This window comes from Harpia harpyja, chromosome 13, assembly GCF_026419915.1.
Source record: "Harpia harpyja isolate bHarHar1 chromosome 13, bHarHar1 primary haplotype, whole genome shotgun sequence".
Classification (NCBI taxonomy): domain Eukaryota; kingdom Metazoa; phylum Chordata; class Aves; order Accipitriformes; family Accipitridae; genus Harpia; species Harpia harpyja.
In genome coordinates, this window is record NC_068952.1 from 21,944,146 (window position 1) to 21,965,685 (window position 21,540).

General features: G+C 40.3%; 1 protein-coding gene across 6 annotated transcripts in view; it reads left to right on the top strand.

Annotated features, from left to right (window-relative positions):
- LRFN2 (leucine rich repeat and fibronectin type III domain containing 2) overlaps nucleotides 1-21,540 on the top strand; it is a 164,324-nt gene that overhangs the window by 41,267 nt on the left and 101,517 nt on the right. Inside the window, exon 1 of one of the 6 annotated variants that reach the window (XM_052805883.1) lies at nucleotides 7,874-8,149. The exons of the other annotated variants lie outside the window; for them this stretch is intronic. The gene's annotated coding sequence lies outside the window, so the exon portion shown is untranslated. Of the gene's footprint in view, nucleotides 1-7,873; nucleotides 8,150-21,540 lie in introns of those variants that run through there. 6 annotated transcript variants of the gene reach the window in all.

Consider the following 21,540-nt stretch of genomic DNA (forward strand, 5'->3'; position numbering starts at 1 on the left):
CAATCCCTATTATGGCTCATTAATGTAGTTCCTAGGATTTAAAAAAAAAAAAAAAATTCTTTGGGTTGGGCTAGAGCTGACTTAGGCAGGCAGGACACAGGCTGATCTAAGGTTGCCTAAGTACACAGGCTTGGTTCTAGATTTCTCCAGGCTCTCTACCTCCAGCAAACTTCAGTGCACAGGCTTGATGAGCGGGCTGCTGAGCTAGCAGTGTGACTCCTGGGAGGATTTAGCTGTGAGAGTAGATCAACATTTTCCTGACAATAGGGGCACTGCTGGTGTCATCCTTTACACAATGTATAGCAGAGTGTGACCTTGATTACTGTGATAGAAACAGGAATGATACTGGTGATATTTATTATAGATCACTTGATGGGTAGACTACCTGCAATGACAATGAATGAATGTTTTCTGGGGATTTGGGGAAGACTGGCTGTTGGTAAGCCTCAAATTTAGGAGTTTGGTTTGTTTATAACTTCATCTGGAAAAGGTTTTCCAAGCATTATCCAAGGTATACAACTCTGATGTGATAACCAGACTGAAAAAACACTGTTCTTGACAACAGTACCCAAGTATTTTTCTGATTTAGGTGGCTTACATCTGCAGTGTGATGGACTTCTCTTAAAAAGTGAGTGCTGATATGAACTAGTTGTTTGGCATTCCCTAAAGAAAATTATGTGGAGGAAAATGTCTATGTCCAAGCTACACAAAAAAGCTGATTGCTGCAGAGAATGCAGCAAAATAACCCTAAACCAAGATCACAGTCCTGCATTAGCAGTGAATAACCCTGATAATGTATTTTAAATTACTTGGTGAAAGATATTCAGCTTCTCTCAAGGAGATTTATCAGCTAAGACAAGCCTCTGTGGAATGTTTTTGAACTTAAGCTACATAACAGAGGTCAGTAAATACAACCCACCAAAAGGAGAGAAGGGCTCTGGGAGCCATTAGAAATATAAATTGTTTGGTTTTACTGCAGCATTCAGCTGCAAGTTTCTTCCTGATTTAAACAGATGCTTTGTTTTCCCCTTGCTGTCCACAGTGTTTGCACTTGTGTTACCAAATGTCCAAAGGCAGTTAAGCCGGGTAAATCAACCAATTGGTTTGTGCTGCTCTTAACCAACCTGGTCGTATTTCTTGTGCTGCAGTAAATGTGCCAAATGAATATGGCACTGTGTAGAATTCTGGATTGGAAATCTAGCTGAGAAATCTTACTTGAGGGCAACAAATGCTGGTAAAAAAAGAAGCTTGAAACTGGTAGCACTAGTTCTTCATCTACAGGAGCTAATAAGCACCACAAAAGCTGTTTTATCCTTCATGCAGCACCTGAGGTTTTGAACCTAAACTGTTTGAGCCTAAACGCTTAGGGCTTTCTTAAGTCTTAAAAATTTTTTACCATATTGAATTTGCTACAAAGGAGTATGTCTTCTACAAAGAATGTCCTTGACATTTGAAAGTAAAGAATTCAATAGGCTAAATTATAGAAAGAAATAAATTAGGTTTTTACACCAGGTCCTTCTTGCAGAAAGGATTCCCCAAAGCCCTTTTCAAATCAGCAGGTTACATCCCAGGCGAGGACAGGATGCAGCTTACACCAGGATTTTCTCTATCTCTATCAGCTTCCCTGAGACTGCTTTTGCTTTGAAGCAGGGTAGGGGAAAGCAGAATCCTGCAGGGACTGTGCAGGCAAAAGCAACTGCTCTGATGTACTCTACAGTGGTTCATACATAGCTGGAGATGTATAAAAGCTGTTTTATTGGCAAGGGGGATGTTGGCCAAGGCATCATGGTTATGCAGTAGTGCCATGGGACCATTAGGTTCCACAAGAGCAGACACTGTGCATTTTGAATTAATGTTGCCTCTAAAGCATAATCCTGCCAGTGGTACTGTACCTCCACACAGTGGCTGTCATTCAGCACTAAGACTTTACCAGCTATTCTGAAGTTCCACTGCAAATCTCCTCTGTAATTCATGACATCGGATCCTAATGGTTCAATGTCATCCTGATACAAATGAGAGAAAGACTTTGTCTTATAAAAAGTTTGGTAAAGATGAGAACATATACATTGTGGGGAACGATCCTGTGCTGCTGAGCCCTGGACTGCACAGAAGACTACATATGTCTGTTCTGCTTTGGGCCCCTTTCAATAACTCTTAAATAATTCAGCTTGCCTGGAACTTTCTATCTTTGTGCCCATCAGTACATACGGGGTTAAAGAGAAAGCAAGCAAAAGCTATGGTACATATTATACTGAAAAGGAAATGTTTCCATCTCGTTAGACTTGTGGGCAGCTTACCAGATTTATTGAAGAAGGTAAAAAGAACAAACAAACAAACCAAACCAAAAACCAAAAAACCCAAACTAAACAAACCCCCCAAAATCAACCCTGGAAGGTTTTATCAAACATGACAACCTACAGGCCAGAAGCCGTAGAACACCTTCAGTCTAAGTCAAAGTGAAGATTTACTATAAGGTTTGTGATCAGTTTACATCAGGGTAAGAATAAATCAGGACAATGTACAAAGATGGGTTATGACCTAAAGCAGTCATTGTACACCGCAGTCTTCTTGAGTTTTGCTAACCTACAGGATCTCAGTCTGTTCAGGCCCATCTGCTGTACAAGTCCAAGCTGTATTGTGACATGTACTCCTGCCCTTGATGGAAACATAGTATTCATGCATCCTCAAAACATCCTGGACACCCTTCATTTTCAAATGAGGTAACAAGCTGTGATGTATTAGATATATATAAAAAAGATTCACATGAGTCTCCTGGCACATGGGGAATTGTATCTCGGTAAAGGAGTGTTGTTAACAGAAACAATGTCTCTGCTTTGAAGATGATCCAACTTGTTGTCTCTCCTTGGGTAGAGGTGACCAGCATCTTGTGGCACTGTACAACTCCATTGTCATGATACTACCTGCAAAATTAATTTTACATGTGTGTATAAACTGGTGCCAAACTATCTCAATTTTAGAGTGACAGTCATGTTAAGAAACGAAAGGACAAATAGAATGGGATTTCAAGCATATTTCAACAGCAGGCATTAATTATTTCATTTACTGCCTTTAAAGCTGCACCCAAAACCTGGGTGAATGTGATGTTAGATTTAACTTCAGTATTGTCAGTAAAAAATTGGTGCAACCTTACTTCAACTTACTGTCTAGGGGTGAGGCCAATGGGGGAAATGGAGGAGAAAGAATGAGTGGACTATCCATATAAATTACCTGGGTTTTTTTCAGCAAAATATTATTTTTTTTTTTTCCTCTCCCAGTTTCTGTTGAAAACATGGCTACCCTACGTATGTGGATTAGGTCTTGTTGACACCAGGAAATTTGGCTTTTTAACTGTGCTGATATCATTAAACTGGCAAACAACTGTAGCATGAATGCAGTTATTACCAATGTAAAAGTGCTTATGTCAGTATATCTTATTCCAGTTCAGCAGGAGAAATAAGTTACACCCCCATAAATCACCTTATCTTATTCTGACTATATCTGTACTAGGGCTTTCATTGCAGCACTTCACTGGCAGTCAGACTCACAAGCTCCCTTTCTACACTGACAGTGAATCAGGATGTGCCAGTAGACACGTCATTACACTTACCTGTGTTTCAGTTTTCCCTGAGCAAGCAAAAAATATGAGATATTGTCAGGAAAAAAGTCAGAGTTTTCTCTTCTTGGAAAGTATAAAATCCTTTTGACCTCAAAAAGTAAGCATGCAAAATTTCAGCTAAAAAGCTTTATCTGAAACAAACATTTAAATTCAGAATTCTTGCTCCGTGTCTCTTTGGAGGTGCTTAAGTTGTTCATGTTGCCAACCTGCTCTGTGCTAACACCCTCTGTGAGACTCACCTTCCAACTACCAGTCCTTCATCTTGCAGACATGTTATAGGTCATCACTGATATCCTTGTCAAAGGGCAAAGGAGCCAGGTGGTGAATGCAGCTCATAAGGGAGGATGTTTACTGCCTGAAAAGCCTTAGAGGTACTTACATGTGAAAAGTGGGAGAGGAAAGATATTTGCCATTCATAACTTTTTTCAAAACCATTAGGTTCTTGTTCTCAATAAAAATTTTTGCAAGAAAAGGAAACTTTGGGGAAAGAAAAAAAAAATATCCCAAACACACTCTTTCCTTGGTTGAAGACCCTATTTCCCTTTCCTCTTCAAAAGAAACCAATTATAGGAGAAAAGGCACTGATGAACCTGACTTCCTTCTTTTGTCAAGAAGTGTGGAATTAAAAAATTAAAACCACCACTTAGGAGTTAAGTAGTGTGTCATGAGCAGTGACTGAGACCATTCCCCTCTTACAGCTGAATATCTATGCACTTTCTTCACAGTGCTTTTCACCAGGATAGCCAAGATGAACATGTAAAGACCAAGCTTCAGGAAGTCATTGCAAGAGGCTGCTGAAGCATTTGTTTTAAAAACAGAGATTTCTACTTCCCTTGATTCTGAGGTTTTACATGGTTCAATGACAAAAACAATTGTGCTGCAAGGTGCTGAAAAAAGAGATAGCAGAGAGAAGGCTGTATTTCTCTGGCCACAAGTAGAAATATGTTTACAGTAGTATTTTAAATGTTAAAAGGTAATGTTCAAAGCATCCAAAACACGTTGTGCACTAAATTTATTGCAATTGGAGTTCCTTGAGTCAGATTACTGCCAAGCAATTCCTCTGAAATGTAGAGATGCATGTAAGCTAGGGATCCAGACTGAAGCACTCACTGACTCCCAGAGAATTTAAATCTGGACTCAGGCATTTTATTGATGTGTTTATTTGATGTGATTTTTTTTATTTATTTTTTTTTAAAGTCTCTTTCCCTTTAGTTGCATGTCTGGATTCTGATGCAGCATTAGGAGAAAGCAAAGCATCTGCAACTTTCATAGTCTAGGTAGAAGCAGGAAAGATTTAAAACCATTAAGAAGACTTTTCTGGTTTTGTAGGATTCTTATTTGCATTTTGTATTCCCAAGATTTTGGGACAGAAATCTGAGGTTTGCATGCTTGCATGAACAGAGCACCCATGCTTTTTGAAGTGGAGACATTCCTAGTCACAATCTCATCAAATTACAGATGGCCTGAAGGCTGATTATCCAAACCTTGGTTTTTTATTTGCATGATGGAGTGTCACCGTGGTACGACCAGGCTCAATAATTTGGAAAGTCAGGATTTGATTGCCTTCATTTTCATACAGCTCTGCCTTGGCAATCAAGTGTTCATGAATGGTTTGACTGCAGTCAGTCTTCTGGGAGGCTGTGCCCTCAGCTAGTCCAGTAGCAGGGCTGGCCTCCAAGTCTGAGCAGTAGGGAGGGGGATCCCACATGTTGTCTTTTGCTACCTAGCCTGTGATATGGATCTTATTTGCTACTTTCTAGCCCTGATTCCCTCTCCTGAGTGCTTCACCTTTGCCCAATTTTCACAGCATAGTCATATTTATGCCTGTGCCGTGCCAGCACATGGTGTTCCCCCGTCCTGCTCAACTTTACTCCTGGTCCTTATCTCCAAATCCCTGCACAGCTTTGTGCTTCTGTGACCATGCACTGGCCTTGCTCCAGCCCTTCAAATTTCTTTCCCTCGCTTTTACAGGGATTCCCATTCTCCTTGCTTTTTTGACCCTATTTCCATCTTAATCTTCAAACTGGAATTTCCTTGGTTTCTCCTGCTTCCTGACCCAGGCCAAACCCTGGCCACTAACCACGCTTTATGCCAAATATAGTGGTTTGCTATGTCTTTTGCCTTCTCTATGTTCCTGGTTTGTACTCAGTTCAAATGTAATAGATGGGTCTGCCCTGTTTTTACCCTAAGTGGTCCCAACTGAAGTTTACAATTTTCCACATTCTCTTGAAGAAGAAGTCTACTGTACCAAAGTAAAAGTGTTCACTTCCATTACCCTTGATCAGAAAAGCATTTGGGTCACAAGGAGCTAGCTTGCCATTCTCTCGCCACTGATTCCCACAGTCAGACTAAAGGATTTGCTATTCCCTCTTTGGTTCAGCTACTGGCCATTCTCTTGCCCATCCCTGTACTTCGCTTTTATGTCCTTATATGATATGTGGAATGATCCTGCAGGCAGGCAGTTTATGATAAAGGATCTCACAGTGCATTTCAAATTGTTACTGTCCCCAGGATACATTTTCCAGATAGCTGGTTTAGCATGCAGAGGCTCATAACTCAGTATCTTCCATCAATGTCTTATGCACATTAGGATTGTCAAGGGGATTTCATCAGGACCATTTGCAGAAGGAGTGAGCTAAAAGAGAAATATTCGACTTGGTTTGCAAAGAATCTGTCAGGCAATGCCTATTAATAATAATAGTGATGATGATTGTTATTGTTTGTTTCACTGGGACGTATGTCATTCAGATGTAGATTTTGGTCTGTTGTGACAGTTTTATTTGTGATCTGATTTTCCCAAGGGTGTGAATGGATTGCTGTTTATACAATGCAGCTGTGTTTTGGGTAGACTGGTACATAAGCTCTGGACATGATTCTTCTCTGAGAGGCTCTGGTTTTATTTCCATGTGACAACAGAAATATGCGGCTTTTACAATTGGTATGAATGATGGATTTTCTGCAAATTCCTCAGAAAATTGAGGAACATAGAATTTTTAAGCAATTATAACTAGTACCAATTATGAAGCTACTGTAATTATAAAGTTACACGAAAAAAGAAATAAAAACTCAGTAAAAAATCAGGCACAAATAAAGATTTGTATCCAGATTAGTACTTTAGAATTGGGTCTTATCCTTCAAAACAGATCACTGAGTTAAATAATACAGGACAACTGGCTGTATATATGGCATTAAACTCTCGCAAGGAATTCTTTGTAATACTACCATTAGGATAAAAACAGGAAAGAGAAATGAAGAAACTTAATAAGGTGAGGCACGTATATTTTTAAAAGCATATAATATGTTAGATCAGGACAAAAAGTACTCCCATCAAAGCTAGTATCATGCCTCTAGCAGTGGCTAAGACCTCCAGCTGGGAAACAAGAATGAAATTCACCATGAATGTATTTAGGCAGTGGTGGTTCTCCATTATTAGAGAACAGGGATTGAAAGGTAGTGTTCCTCCCTGTGTTCATTGAGGTGGGTTGATGAGATTGGCCATAAGAGTTGATACTATCCCTGGAAAAACTACAGCTCTAAACTTTCACAACTCTGTAATGATAGAAGGATCCACCTAGGGGATGCTGGTACTTATATCAGCTCCTTGAAGGGGAAATAGTTTAAAATCATTATCTAACGCTAATATATCCCTTAAGTGAAGATGAGAGAGAAACATCTGGATGTGCAAGAAGGCAAACCAGCCAAGGATGTTGTCAGAGATAATGGCATCTTAAAAAGAAAAAGTAGACACCAGTTCTTCCTGCCCTTTGGTTTAGGAGGGTCTAGGAATGAGAGACCAATGTATACAGAACCACCCTCACAGTGCTTGCAAGGCATCTGTAGTTGGGAGGGAGTTGAGGGGAAAAGAAGCAATCAACAAAATGCATAAAAAAAAATCCCCAACAAACCCCTTTACCCCCCCACTCCCCCCCCCCCCCCCCAAAAAAAAAAACAACCCACCCCAAACACCGTATTATATGCCAATTTCTGGGGCATGCCAAGTGTTGACCAAATTTAGATTGGCCTGTGGACCAAGAATCTTGGACCTGATCAGGAGTCTGGATATCTTTGTTTTGGGAGCTCCCACCTTCTTTTGAGAGACCAGGTTTTAATTTCTCATCATGTATGTTTAGATATTCGTCACGAATATGCCCTAAGCTACCAGTTGCTATTAAAATCCCCTGGCCTTCTGTTATAATACTCACTCCAACCTCTGCATATGCTGGAATGCATGCATCAGTTTTCCACACACTTGTGAGCAAATACGGCAACTGTATGCCCACAGATAGTTGTTTATTTTGTTTGTTTCTTTGTATCTCTGAAGGTACATTGGAGGAGGTGAAGAAAAAGGGAAGGAGGGGAAAGAATCAAAGATTTGAAACAAGTCAAAGAAACAGGAAAGTAAACATGGGATATGGCTTATGACTGCAACCCTGACGTTATGCCAGTGCGAGAAGAGGAATGCCATTAGGAGGTAGAATGCTACGTGGTTGCAGAGCCCTAATTCTTATCAGAATAATGGGGTCTCACATTAAGGTAGCTATCAGTGTGCCATCAAAACATGGAAGTGTTGCCTTTTCATTTCTATTTAATTTTCTTTCTAGTTCCGTTCTTTTTCAAGGGTCCTTCACATCCCAGCACTATACAGCATTAGAGCAGGTCTCTGCCTGTGCTTTCACATGCTTGTGTCACATAGACACTGTGATGTATGAAGGATCCCTGTGCTGAAATACATAAATTCAGACCTATAGAGTAATGAAGTCAACGGAGACTCTTCCTCTAAGTACAGAATGTCTTATTCTTATAGGAACTCAATTTATAAAGCAGATCAGACTAGATTGCCATAATCCTATAAATCTATGTGTTGCCCTTGTAGATCAGGGCCTTCTCTAAGCTACAGATAGGATAGTAAGGATTTGCCAGCATGGGCTTGGAATGATTGCATTACTTACAGGTAAATAAACTGAGTTGTGGGAGTCTCTAAGATCAAAAAAGAATGGCAAAAGGGACTCAGCAACAGATGTCACTCTAAGCAGCCGTTCAGCCTAAAAATGTTGCAGGGAACCATCTGGAGACGTGAGCCGAGTAACAACCGGACACCGATACGGTTAAAGTTGTTCTCCCTTTATTGCCCAAATAGCGTGCTTATATACCTTGTCAAGCTAAACATCAGCTGTCCACGCGCCAAAAGCTAAAATATAATTGGTTATACTATCTCTGTCCACGCGCATAAACATAGGACACAATTGGTTATATTAACTCTGTACACGCGCCTAAACATAGGACACAATTGGTTATACTACCTAAAACATGCGAAACTTGTCTCAGCCTAATTGGTTAAGATAAACTGCCGAATTTAGGTTCTTCGTGCCAAGTTCCCTTTATCTTGGAACGTGCACCTGTGTTCTTCTAATTGGCATCTTTCTATTTTTTGCCTTCTTGTTTATTCTGTTCAAGGCCTTCTAAAGGCATCTGGAATGCTTTTGTGACCGTTAGCTAAATATGTGTCCGCAACAATTCCCCCTTTTTCGTTTTTCATCAATTGTCTCCATCAGTAAGTTCTTAAACTTCGTTGATGCCAGTGGAACCCCCTATTAAACCTGTGAAAAAGGGATTGCTTGGTGCTGCTGTACGGAGGCATAAGCAATCTTGTCCGGTCATGTCAGCCAGGGTCATCCAGATGTTTTCTTTGGCTTGCGGCAGTATCCGTGACTACATCCATCCGAGGACTGTGAGGAAGATGGACCATCCATACATTCTTGTGCCGTCTTGCGCCGCAAACTCAGCCCAGCAATCGGTAGGTGCCAGCTTTATGTGGGCGTCCCCACGTAGGCAACGATGGCCTTGCCATACACCAGCCCAATGCTCTTCGGAAAATCCCGGTATTTATACATCTGCAGAGGAACGGATTTCAGCACACGTGGCCAGCGGGTGCCAAAACACGCCTCGGTTGCAACATGGGGAGCCTATGACACATGCGCTTGCTGGCCAGGCGCGCTGCATGTACCATATCCATCCTGTCTATTGGTTCATGGGCTTTGTGATGCGGTTGCAATGCACAAAGAATCTTGACCCTTCATGTTGATCAAGGTAACCTACAAGATCTATGAACACAATTAATTAAACATAGTAAAAGCAACTTTATACCTAATAAAATACACAAGAATAAAAGAAACCCCGATTTTTAACAAAGATACAAACCAACTCCTAAGTCCCCATCCCGCAGCTAAATACTGTAAGCCGAAATGACAGCTTTCTTAATTGCGTTAAAGCTCTTGCAGCTCCTTCTTGCCTCTGCAATTCTGTTATCTTGATTTATTAATTGCTCCACTGTCCAAGTTCCTCATGTCCATTGTTTTTCTGGTGGTTCAAAGTCCTTTCACACTGCAGCTGTCACGTGCTCTGGCCCACTCATGCTAACTGCGGCCTACTTATGCTAACTCTAAATAATCAGGCTCAAAGAAATGTCCCCCATTTTCCATGAAATCTCCCACATAAAAATCCATAGTTGCGTTCATGTTCAGGAGTGGGGAAAGGATCCTGTAAGGCCAGCCAGTGCAGCAATGGCACTCTCCATGTGTACCACATATAAAGTTATACCACTGATAATGTTTGGATTGGATCACCCACTAGATTTTTTTTTCCTGAGTTACAAGTTGTGATTTTTTAAAATTCTTTATTGTTGCTAGTTTTGCTGCTGTACCTGCATGCAAGACACACTTTCATCCATCCATTTCCTTTAACCTGGGCAGCATCTGCAGTGTCACCTACCCTGGCATTTGGCTGTCGGGGAGGCAGAGTTCTGCAGGAGGCACGGGGCTCTAGGTGCACCTTTTACATTGCATGTCCCTTTCCTTTCCCTGGTTTGCACTATGCTTCCAGGCCTAATCTACAGGTGCAGACGTAAGAGCTTTATCCTCTGCTGCACTGTGCTCAGCGGTTCATCTCGGACTAATCCAGTGTCAGCATAAAACCTTCTTTCTCACTTTGCAGAGAGGCTTTCAGCAGCTTCTTACTAGATCCAGACAGCAGGGACTGTGTGGTGCCAGAACAGCAGGGCTGTGCATGGACCCTTGGCTCTTGGGAAAGCAAGCAAAGCAGTGATAAAGTCTTGTGTAGCCTCTAGTGTCTTCCATCTGTACACCAATTCTGGCATATGAATCAGCTCAGCCACACCATGTGGTGAGGAAGTCTTTACTGAATTTTGCTCAGGAGGCAAATGAGGCTGTGATCCCATAAAGGCATAAGTGTATATATACATATATATTTAAAAAATTGAAGGAATTTCAGTAACTTTTTATTTTTGAGTAGTCCAGGTGAGATAAAAAGGTTATATATTTTTGAGTTATAAGTATCCTGGGCCCTCACTGATTTCAACGAGAGCTGAAAAACTTCAGCATCTTTGGAGAACTTAAACACTCCAGTATCAGTCAAGGTCAGCATCTAAACCTAGCCAAAAATCTGAGGAAAAAGTGATGCCTGTGACTTGTTGTAGGTCACATGGGTCTCAATCCAGGGAAGGAAACCAGGAATCCTGACTCCATGTCCTAAAAAGCTGCTTCAGCCAGTTTCCACTCCTATATATGGCCAAACCACAGAAGAGGAATTTTTCAAATCATAAGAGCATTGTGGTGTGTCTGTGGGTGTGCTCCTTCTGGGTCACAGGCTGTTTCATGTGGTTAACAACTTGGCAGAGGACTAATTGATTAGGATGAGCAGCTAGTGAATCTCAGAGCATTTTGATTTTTCAATTTAGATGAGTATCAGGAAGGTCAGATGCTTCTAAGAATCTCCTCCCATCCCTTAACTGGAGAAATCAAATTGACAGGTGTGTCACCTAGAGAACTATACTGCAAACTATATCAGAAGTGCCAGGAGGTGCCAGATTTCTGTGTAAATAAGGGACCTACTCTGATTCTTTGAAGCTGTGACACATTTTCCCGATTTGTTGGGAGAGTGGGTAAAGGTCTGAGGAAAAACACCTAACCCTTATACCTTAACTTACTTAAAAACTTAATATTCCCAGACTTTACCAGAAATTTCGTAAATTCCTCAAATCACTGCAGAAACTGCAATAACTGCTATTTTCATAGATACACACAACCAATACCTTAGATCTTCATTATTTGTGTCCAATAGCATGAAGATAAGCCTGATGGAAAACCATGAAACTGAGTGATTTTATCTTAACCAGCCCCACCTTGTAATCTAGGGGTATCTTGTGCCAGTCAAGAGCCAATGCAGCTCTTTAAGCTGCATTTCCCAAGTTTTGCTCAGTCGATGCCCACATGCCTCAAATGACAAGTCTTACACCAAGAAGGTGTTCCACCATCTGGTCCATCACCAGGAGACTCCTGCTCCCCCACATGGTTCTACCTAGCCGTGACTGCAGTTTGCATACTTCCTTGTTTTGTCTCGCTAAGTAATTCTTTTGGCTGTTACTGTGTAATTAATAATTCAGAGTAATAACCTCGGAATGAGATACTAATTGTACCTTAGCAGTTGTAGTACTGCAGCTGACCCTTGTTAAACTTTCCTATAAACCTATCCACTTTTGGTTCATGAAAGTTTCTGAACAACAAATGACTTGGAGGAAAGTCCTGTCAGATCCCAAAATTTTAGTAACAGGAATCTCACTGACCACGTAAATAACATTGTTAGTGATGCTGGCTTCTGAAAGTCTTGTGAAAGGTTTTTATCTGTGTCAAAATGTCTGAGGCTGTAATGTGATGGCATCATGTTCTTTGGTTGCCTCACAGTCTGAAGTGTTTCTGGCTTAACCATCCTAAAGGGTCCAAAAAAGCAGACCTTGAAATTAATGTATAACTTGAATGTTTCAGTAAAACAGTATTTTTTTTAAATCTCTGCCTGTTGTCTTTCTTAGCTTTTAACAGTGATGGTAAATGGGGATGTCAAAAGACTACTCCAATGCTATATACGTGTGAATTACCCAACTCCTTAAGTCCAAGGGGGGAAGGCAGTTCAGATAAAATTATGATAGCAAAGTTTATTTCAGCTATCAAAGGTGCCCTGACACTGATACTCAGAGCAACTGCATCAAGTAGTTAGGAGAAGCAGACAGAGTATTAGTGGGTGAGAAAATAGGTAGAAATGCTGCCAAATGCTTTGTTTATTTATTTTCAATAAGCAGTTCCAGTGTGTGTGTGTGTCTCGCTTGACTATTGGGCTTTTGGTTAAATCCAGAAGTACCTGGAAATTGATGAACTTGAGCATTTTGAAGGGAATTCATCAGGAAAGCCAGCAGAGGTCAAGAGGTCCATCCAAGCAGCAGCTGTGTTCTCATCTCAGGCATTTCTCAGCATTGCCCCATGGTGCTCTTGTAGTCAGGATTTCTGAAGTAACAGGCAGCACTGAGGAAAGTTTCACACCCCTGGGAATTGATCAGAGAGGAAACAGGAGTGGACTCTTCTCTACTGGCAAGGTGACCCTTCCTCTCTGAAGGCACTTTCCAAGAGGGTCTGCGGGTGAAAGGTTTTCTCTTCACTCTCAGTCCTGCCTGTGGGAGTAAAGCCCCCTCCTGTTCTTCACTTCTTTGAAATAAACTTATTGTCTAATAATAATCTCTTCTACCTGAACATCTATTTTGCCAGTAGGAAAACAAGACTGTTATGCAAATTTACTGGAAATAGGTATTCATTTCCAGAATTTGTTTGGCACTGCTGTAATGAAGTTAATATTGCTATGGACTTCTGCTGAACTGTGAGCTTGGTTGTAGAATCAGAGAGGGAGGGGAAATGGGAATGAGAACATCTAACAGGGCTAACTCTTCTCGCTCTTTTTTTTTTCTCTTTTTTGTTGTTGTTGTTTTCTTTTGTTTTTTGTTTTTCCCTTTTTGTGAATTTAGGCTGCCTTCTCCCAAAAGGCAGGAAGGAAGGAGAAGCAGTAGAAAGGCTTGCACTTGTTCACTATTTAGACAAAGTGACTGAATTTAATTTCTCCAGATATTCATGCTGTTAGGTTGGGTTTTAAGCATTTGCTGATGATAGCTGAAAATCCATTGTGTTGATATGGAGTGGTACCAAGAACTTGTGAAGGACCTGAAGTGGGGAGTATTCTTTTACTTTGGGCTGTATAGTGTGACTTCAGTAAAAATGGTGTTAGGGTGCTGGTACTGCATGCAGGATTTTGTGCCAGACTGTGGGGAAGGTGGACCAAGACCTATGTTCTCTTTGTACGGATTTCGGTCTGCTAGCTCACGTGGTTACCAGCAGGCTGCCAAAAAAAAAAAAAAAAAAAAAAAAAGTGCAAAAAGGGAAAACTTAAAAGACTGTGAATCATGTTGCAGGAGCTGCTAATGATCGCCCTTCAGCTGCTAGCACAATGCCTGTAAATGCCTATTTAGAAAAAGAGCAGCATGAATTCTAATGCCAGTGATCAGCACTCTTGTGGTTAGTAGTTACACGTGTAATGTCATTTTCTGAGGTTAAATCATATCTCTTTTTTCCCAACCAAGTGTTCAGAATGATTTTGTCTTTTTTGGTAGCTCATTAGAGAAATCAGAATGTTGGAAAAACCACTGTGGTTGATGTGTTGCCACCCTCTCATCCTAGGAAAGATGGTTGACAAGTTTTTTCCTGGGAGTAATGTTCTCTCTCTCCCACAGAAACCTACAGGACCGAGGGCAGAAACCCAGGGTAGGGTTTACTCCATCCTTTCTTCTGCATGGGTACATGGTCATAACAATTTCTTATGGCCCTACCTGTCAGTCCAGTAATCTTCTTCTCCAGCTCTGTACCCAGTGCAGTGTCAAGTGAGTCAAGTCAAAATGGTTGCCATTATCTTTTTCTGTGAGGTACTGCTCTGCTGTCTCTTATTCCTCATGGTTATGGTACTTTTCCTTCTGTTAATTTATAGATTTAACTACATTTGGATTCACACCAACCCCACAGCATCATCCCTTTTCCCCACAAAATTACTCTTCCTGATGTGTTTTAAACTTTTAATCTACCTGTAGGCATATTTTATGTTCTCTGTCTTATTTCCCACTAATTCCTTTGTACAGTGGAATTCTGCAGAGAGTCCAGCCACAAGGTCTAGGCAGTCCATAAATCCCACTTAATCTCTGAAACCAAATATAATGAGAATTGTTCTCTGGTTTTGCTCCTGTGACTTGGCACTGACTGGAGACCCTCATCCAGTCTCTAGACAATTAAATTAAATGTAGTTTTTGTGGGGGCCTTTCCTCAGAAATCAGTTACACCTTATAATGCTGTTTCATACAGCTGTATATTTTTAACCAAATATATTAATGATTTTTATGAATATCAAATTATATTAAAAAAACCAACAAAAAACCCACCCAAAAAACAAAACCCCACAAACCAGTCAAGACTTATTAAATTTAGATTAACTTGTTTCCTACTCATTCAGAATAGGAAATGCCAATCCTTGTTGTTTTTCAAAGAGTGGGTAATGTATTTTTTCTCCTGGGCTGAGACCTTTACATGCCAAATTTCAGCCTGGAACACAGTTTCTCAAACCATGTGTTGTATTTTTAAGTTGAGTTGATTTGTTTCAGTATGTCAGCAAGAATTACACCTTTGGGCTTATGTTCAACCTCATCATTACTGTTTGAAAGGCTTGGTGTTTCCCCCGAAACTGTCTGAGGTAGAAGACTCAGAATTGCCCAGGCCACTTAAATTTTTCTAATGACACAACACTGAGGGAGGACACCTCCATCCCTACACACAGACCCAATAATAAGTCAGTAAGAGGTGAAGGGAGATCTGGGGGGGGCAGTTTAGACTTTCTGTTGAATGATTTTTGAATGCTCTGATAGCTGGGCTAAAGATGCCAAGTTTGAGATGTTTATCAATTCATTGTTTGTGATTTATGTTTTCAAACATAAAAGACAAGTAAGGAGTTGTTCTAGGGGCAGCAGCAGGAAAAGTATTGCTGGAGGGAGTTTACAGCTGGAGATAATTCAGGAAAGGTTATGCTTCATTTTACCTAAAACTAAAGCCATATGCAGTCATTAGCTCTTCCCCTTCACCAGCCCTGCTCCTCAGTGGAGTCCCTGTCTCTCTGATGGCAGTTAAACTCTCCAGACAGCATGCTCCTAAAATGAGGCACACACTAGCCTGTTTCCTTCTCTACTAATGTTTCTTTGGGACACTCCAGTTTCACAGTGGGCATCCCAGTAAGGTGGATCACAGGTGTGTAGTCAGAGGGAGGACTTTCCTAACCAACTGTGGTGTTTGGAGAAAGCATATCTCCAGCAATACCCTTAGATCACCTAGTACATTCAGTTGACAGATTTCCCATCATTATAAGACTCTCTTTTACCTCAATTTATCCCTAGTCACACTATGACTTCTTTCTTCAATAAGCCCCTTAACCAGAAAAGAAACTAGAAGGTGGACATACTTGCAGGTCAAATGCCATGCCCCCCAGAGCCAAAAATATCAAAATCAATCCAAACTGACTTTCATTTCAACTGAGGGGAAGACTTCTGGGTCTGCCCAGTATCTCACTGTATCAGCAGCCAGGCAGCAAGCTCTGCAGTGTCCCACCAAACCACCTGCCTTAGGAGGTGGAATAGCAGGCAGGCAGGCAGTCAATGGGATATTTCCTTGCCAGTAATATTCCTGCAGATTTCAGATACATTGTGCTGGTGTTTTTTCAGCACAAAATAATTCTGTGGACACTTCTGTGCAGCTGCTTTCTGACAACGGTGATTGACAGAAAAAGGCTGGGAAACATGCTCAGAGCTCAAAAGAAAGGCTGAGGAAGGCAGAGAGAGTGGCAAGATGGGGTGGGGGGAGGACCTATGCAAAGCAGGGATCTGTGAGGAGGCTTTTCTCTATTCCTAGTATTTTGCATCATGAAGAAAAGCCTCTTTCCAAAGCCCCCTTTACCCTTATTGCTCTTATTTTTTTAGCAGAGAACACAACAAACATATGCAACAACTAGCGGATGGCATGCTTTTCACTATGCCAAGTGTCACTTTTTTCTTATTAATGAATTCATTTAACTTATTCTGTCCTTCCCCACTTGTTCATATTGTGTTCTCTTGACTAAATAAACACTTTCTATTCTGAGATCTGAAGGACTGTGATATACCTTGCTGTTAAACAGACAGGTATGGATTTTAAAAGCAAGTCACATAACATTTTTGTCTCAGTAGTGATGTCACACAACCTCTGAACATGACTGTGGATAGATAAGTATGTATATTGTGTTTATACTTAAGGGGCTTCTTTGTGGCACTGAGAAATTAGTGAAGGTATCTATCTGACTGTTAAGAGATGTGGTTCCAAACTAACAGAGGGAAGTCAATGAGGATGTTATTTTCCCTCTGAACACTATTTTGACGTTATAAGTTTCCTTATCAGAAAATGCAAATGTCCCAGCAGTATTTTGTTAAGTCAGGTATTCTGATTAGTCTTTTCTAAAGCTGCTGAAGTCAATGGGAGTTTTTCCATTGACATGTAAAAGTTGTGAAGCAGGTTGTCTGTGTTTTATGGCTGGAATCCAGGATGAGTATATGCACTTGTTCTCAAATTTATGTTATTTTCTTGCAAAGTAGAAAGATTATTATGTTCTTAAAAAATTGCATTCCCCAGCTTTGAGGTAGTGTCTTTCACATTCTTCAGTCTTTGGCTTCACAAAAATTCTGGATGTCTGCTATGACTGTGGCACAATTGCTATCTGCTGTTTGCAGAACATAGCAGTGCACGGTAAGATCTCCTTGTTTTTAATGCATTATGTCCCCAGCCTTGTTTGGGAAGTCAGGGGTCTAGATTGGTCTCCAGCTGTGAGGGTATGTGCCATTTGCTCACTTTACATTACAGTAGGCTGAGATAAGCTAAGTACAAACCCCTTTTCCTAGGGTTTGGCTGCACCCCAGTCAGGAGCCCAGAGTATGAAATCAAAGGGGAGATTTATTGGCTCTTAATATAAATAGCTTATACAGAACACAGCATTCTACTCTGCTGTGTAGGATTGCATCAGAGCGGTATAGCTCTGGAATTTTAATCCTAGAACACAGAACTGTGCAGAAGAGAGAGGTGCAAAACTAGATTATCAGAGGTCGTTCATAATCTGTTATTAAGATATGGAAGGCTTCCTCCAAATAATATTATCATCAACAGTTTTATTCATATACTCATTCTGAGCCATATTTGTTGTAAATTTAGGCTTTTTTCAAATTAATATAGGTGACATTTAGCCCTATGAAGTAGGTGGCATAAGGACTGCAGAATTTTGTGTTTTAACATGGCAGAGACAATGCTGTGTCCTCATTCGCAGCCTAAACTTCATCATTGTCATGTTCATCATAAAATCCTGGCAGTCTTTTAAGATGCTGGCTCCCAGAAGTGCTCCTTGAAAAAATACCAAGGAACAACTTTCAGCTTCTGTTTTATCTAAGGTCCCTTCAGGTAGTATTTGTAATACTTTATTGTGCAAATGGTCACCTGATTTCCTCTCTCGATCACTTGAAATGGGTATAATGAGAGGTAAGCCTTAACAAATACTTAATTTCTGTTAACATTGAGGAAACTTTCATTAGGAGTGAAAAAACTGTGAACAATTAACAAGTTGTTGCAAATAATAGAGCTGACTTGCAGTATCTGTGAATGAATAGTGGATCTGGAGTTTTTGTTTGCTGCTTTCTGATTTATTTTATTCCCAATGGAAATTAAGCTATATGGATGGTTAGACTATTGGTAAGATTAATACATAGCAACATAATGGTTAGATTTTTTTGGTCCAGAAAAAATATTTTCCTTGGCATATTCAACAACATAAACATTTTGGAGACGCATTCTGTCTATCTATACACATCTCTAAATAACAAGGAGCCCGAGGAAGACATAATTTCAGACAGTATGTTGAATTTTAGAAAAAAAAAAATCCTTACAATCAGAAGAAAGGAAATCAACCCTCCAAACCTACAGTGCTGCTTTTGTGGCTTATGTGGCTGTGCCTGCACTGGGGAAACTTTCTCTTTTCCCCAGTCCTGCTTCACAGTTATCAAAGGTAGGCAATCTCTCCAAATGAACTGGGGTTCCTTTCCTGCACATTTACTCAGATTTCCTTCTAAAGGATGATGTGCATTCTTAGGGACCAGGTGTCTTGTACATCTACTTGACATCTGTTTAGATAAAACTTACATTTAACAGTAATCTGTACCAAGACTAGCCCTTTCTAGTAACTGTCTGCCATAACAATTAGTAGAGATTGTGTTTAACTGAATGATGGCAGAATGGTTCACTTAGCTCCAGCCTTTTGGCTTTGTTGCTGAAGACCTGGGGCTGCATCTGTAGTACAATTTGTAGCAGAATATGGGTTTTCATTCATCCCCAGGAGGCTGAGACAGTTTACAATGTTTATGCATTTGATAAAATCAAAAGGCTTGAGAATGAAAGAAGCTGTTCAGATGTATTAGCATTATTATTAACTCAAATAACAGTTTATGGTCAGTGGTGTTTCCTCGATGAATGGCAGGGTGTTTCAACCGTGTTCACAAATGTTTTTACAAATATCTGTGGTACTGGTGATTGACAGCTCTTTGCAGGTTTTGAAAGTAAATGAGAATCTGTTACACAAGAGACTGTGCATCTTGACTGAAGTTTGCGTCCTCTTTTTTTTTTTCCCAAGTTCCCACTTACATCCTAAAATATTTTCTTACCTGATGATCTATCTCATCTTTTTCATCTAGAAAATCTTAATTTCATCTTAAATATTTAACTTAAACAATAAACCATCTTAGAACCTCAGTTAACGTGCTGCAAATCTCAAATTGCTCCACAGACTGCTGGGAGGTTGGTGTAGACTGATATCTTAATATAAATTACGCTAACCTGTTTCTGAAATTCACAAAGAATTAAAGGCTACAAAACCAACTAACATTTCAGGTCAGTATGATTTAATTAAGATGAAAATTTCAAGCATGTTAACAAGCTTTTTAACATCAAAGCTTTGGACTCTAATTTAGGCAAGTACTGCTATAATTATTGGTATGTACTCTAACATTCCTGGAAAACTAGAAAAGCTCTAAAAGTCTGGTATGCAATATAAGGAGGCAATATGGTTGAGAGGTCTAAAAACCACTCAGAATTAGGACATGTGTATTCAATATGCAGCAAAATTATCTTCTTTGTATTACATACATGGGTTTTTTTTGAAAAAAAAAAAAATCAGGAAGTGACATAATTTCAACAATAATGTACTCAGCTAAATTTGCAAAGAAAATAGGTGCATTCCTGTTGTTACTTGAATCCACTATCATACTCCTTAAGAAGTCAGACACTTTTCTTAAAACAAACAAACAAACAAAAAAAACCCCCAAACACCCCAACAATCAACCACCTAAAAAAAAACCCCACCAAAAAAACAATGCACAAAAATGCACAAAATAAAACTGCTGTCATATTTGTGAATTATAAAAGCTTGGTGTTTCACATAGTCCAAAGAACTGGAATGAGAAGCATTCAGTTTAGAGATGATTTCCTGTTTTCACAGGTTTTGCTTCTGCTGTTGTTTCAACACAAACCATATTTTCTCTGTTCTGTTCTTTTTTGGACGTGAAACAATAACATTAGGTCATAAAAAATCCTTTTACTTATTGCTGCTTGACTTGCCAAATCTCCCCAGACACTTTTGTTAATGGATTTATTATTAAAATTTCTCAGATGAAATCTAACAACAAATAAGCCAAAAATCTTTGGTCATTTGAACACAAAATTAAAATAACCTTGACTTACGGTATATTGTTTTCAGTTTACTGTGAGTTGCCTCCTCTAATCAACTTTCCCTATACAGTCAATATACTAGCCTGTCTGCTCTGTCTTCTAGAGAACTGCCATTTGACTTTGTCAGGGTTTGTTGTAGTTACTTGTTCTTGTCTTTCTCTAGCCTCAGGGAAGCACTTTTTCCTTCCTATTCCTTCCTTTTCTCAGCAGTTTGAGACATTCCCATCCATTTTTACCAGGCGGTAAAGGTGAGAGCATCTCCATAATGAAAACGTGTGTGAGGAGAGCAGAGCAATTTGCAGTGTCACAACATTATGACACTGGCATCGCAACACAACGCGTGAACGCTGTGCTCCCGAGCAAGGAGCACACCACACAGCTGCTCCTGGCAGGGTGTCAGAATGGCTCATGACTTCTCTTGTCCCCTGCTGCAAAAGATATAAAAACCTTCAATCCTCATTATCCAGCACTATTAGAGTACAGGGCAGCAAAAGGCAAGGGGGAATGGGTGAGATTGTCTTGACATTTTTGAGGAAAACTAGCTGTGTCACTGAGGGTTTTCTACTTTTAGTTAAGAGCACCAAAGTAGTCCCCTTTCTGGGGCTTAACATTCATGATGCAGAGTTTAATTTTTGGATAGTAGCTATTGAGGATTGATGATAGGGTCAAACCTACTTTCAGCATCTCATGATCCAAATTTAGCCCAGTGAACTGGGCATGATAGCTGTGTAACAGATGGCTGCAGGGAGGACAACCCTGTGAGCTGCTGAGCAGCAGGCACCGAGCCCCAGGGTTTATGATGACTGCTGTGTTGCGATTCATGGGTTAACTAAAGAGTTTCTTTCAGCCACACATTGCTTGCTCTACTTCTACAAGTTAAGGGAGCTGCTAGCTTCAAAACTCATGAAGTCTTTTCAGGTGAAGAATGGATATGAGCTCCTTTCCTGTCCCCAAGCTCCGCCTTTGCTTTTCATAACAACCACGGCTGATCATACAGCCTGTCATCTTGCTAGGACAGCCCCATTCTACTCCTAACATCAATAGAGTGTGTGAGGAACGTTTACCAGGGTAGCACTGCAAAACAGGCTCATATAAGGTAGGAGTAACAGCCGTGGGCCACAGAGGAGATGTCTGTGAATTATCTGATGATCATCAAGAAAAAATTCACTGTAGCCAAAGTCAGACACATGCTGAATGACTGGAGCCAGA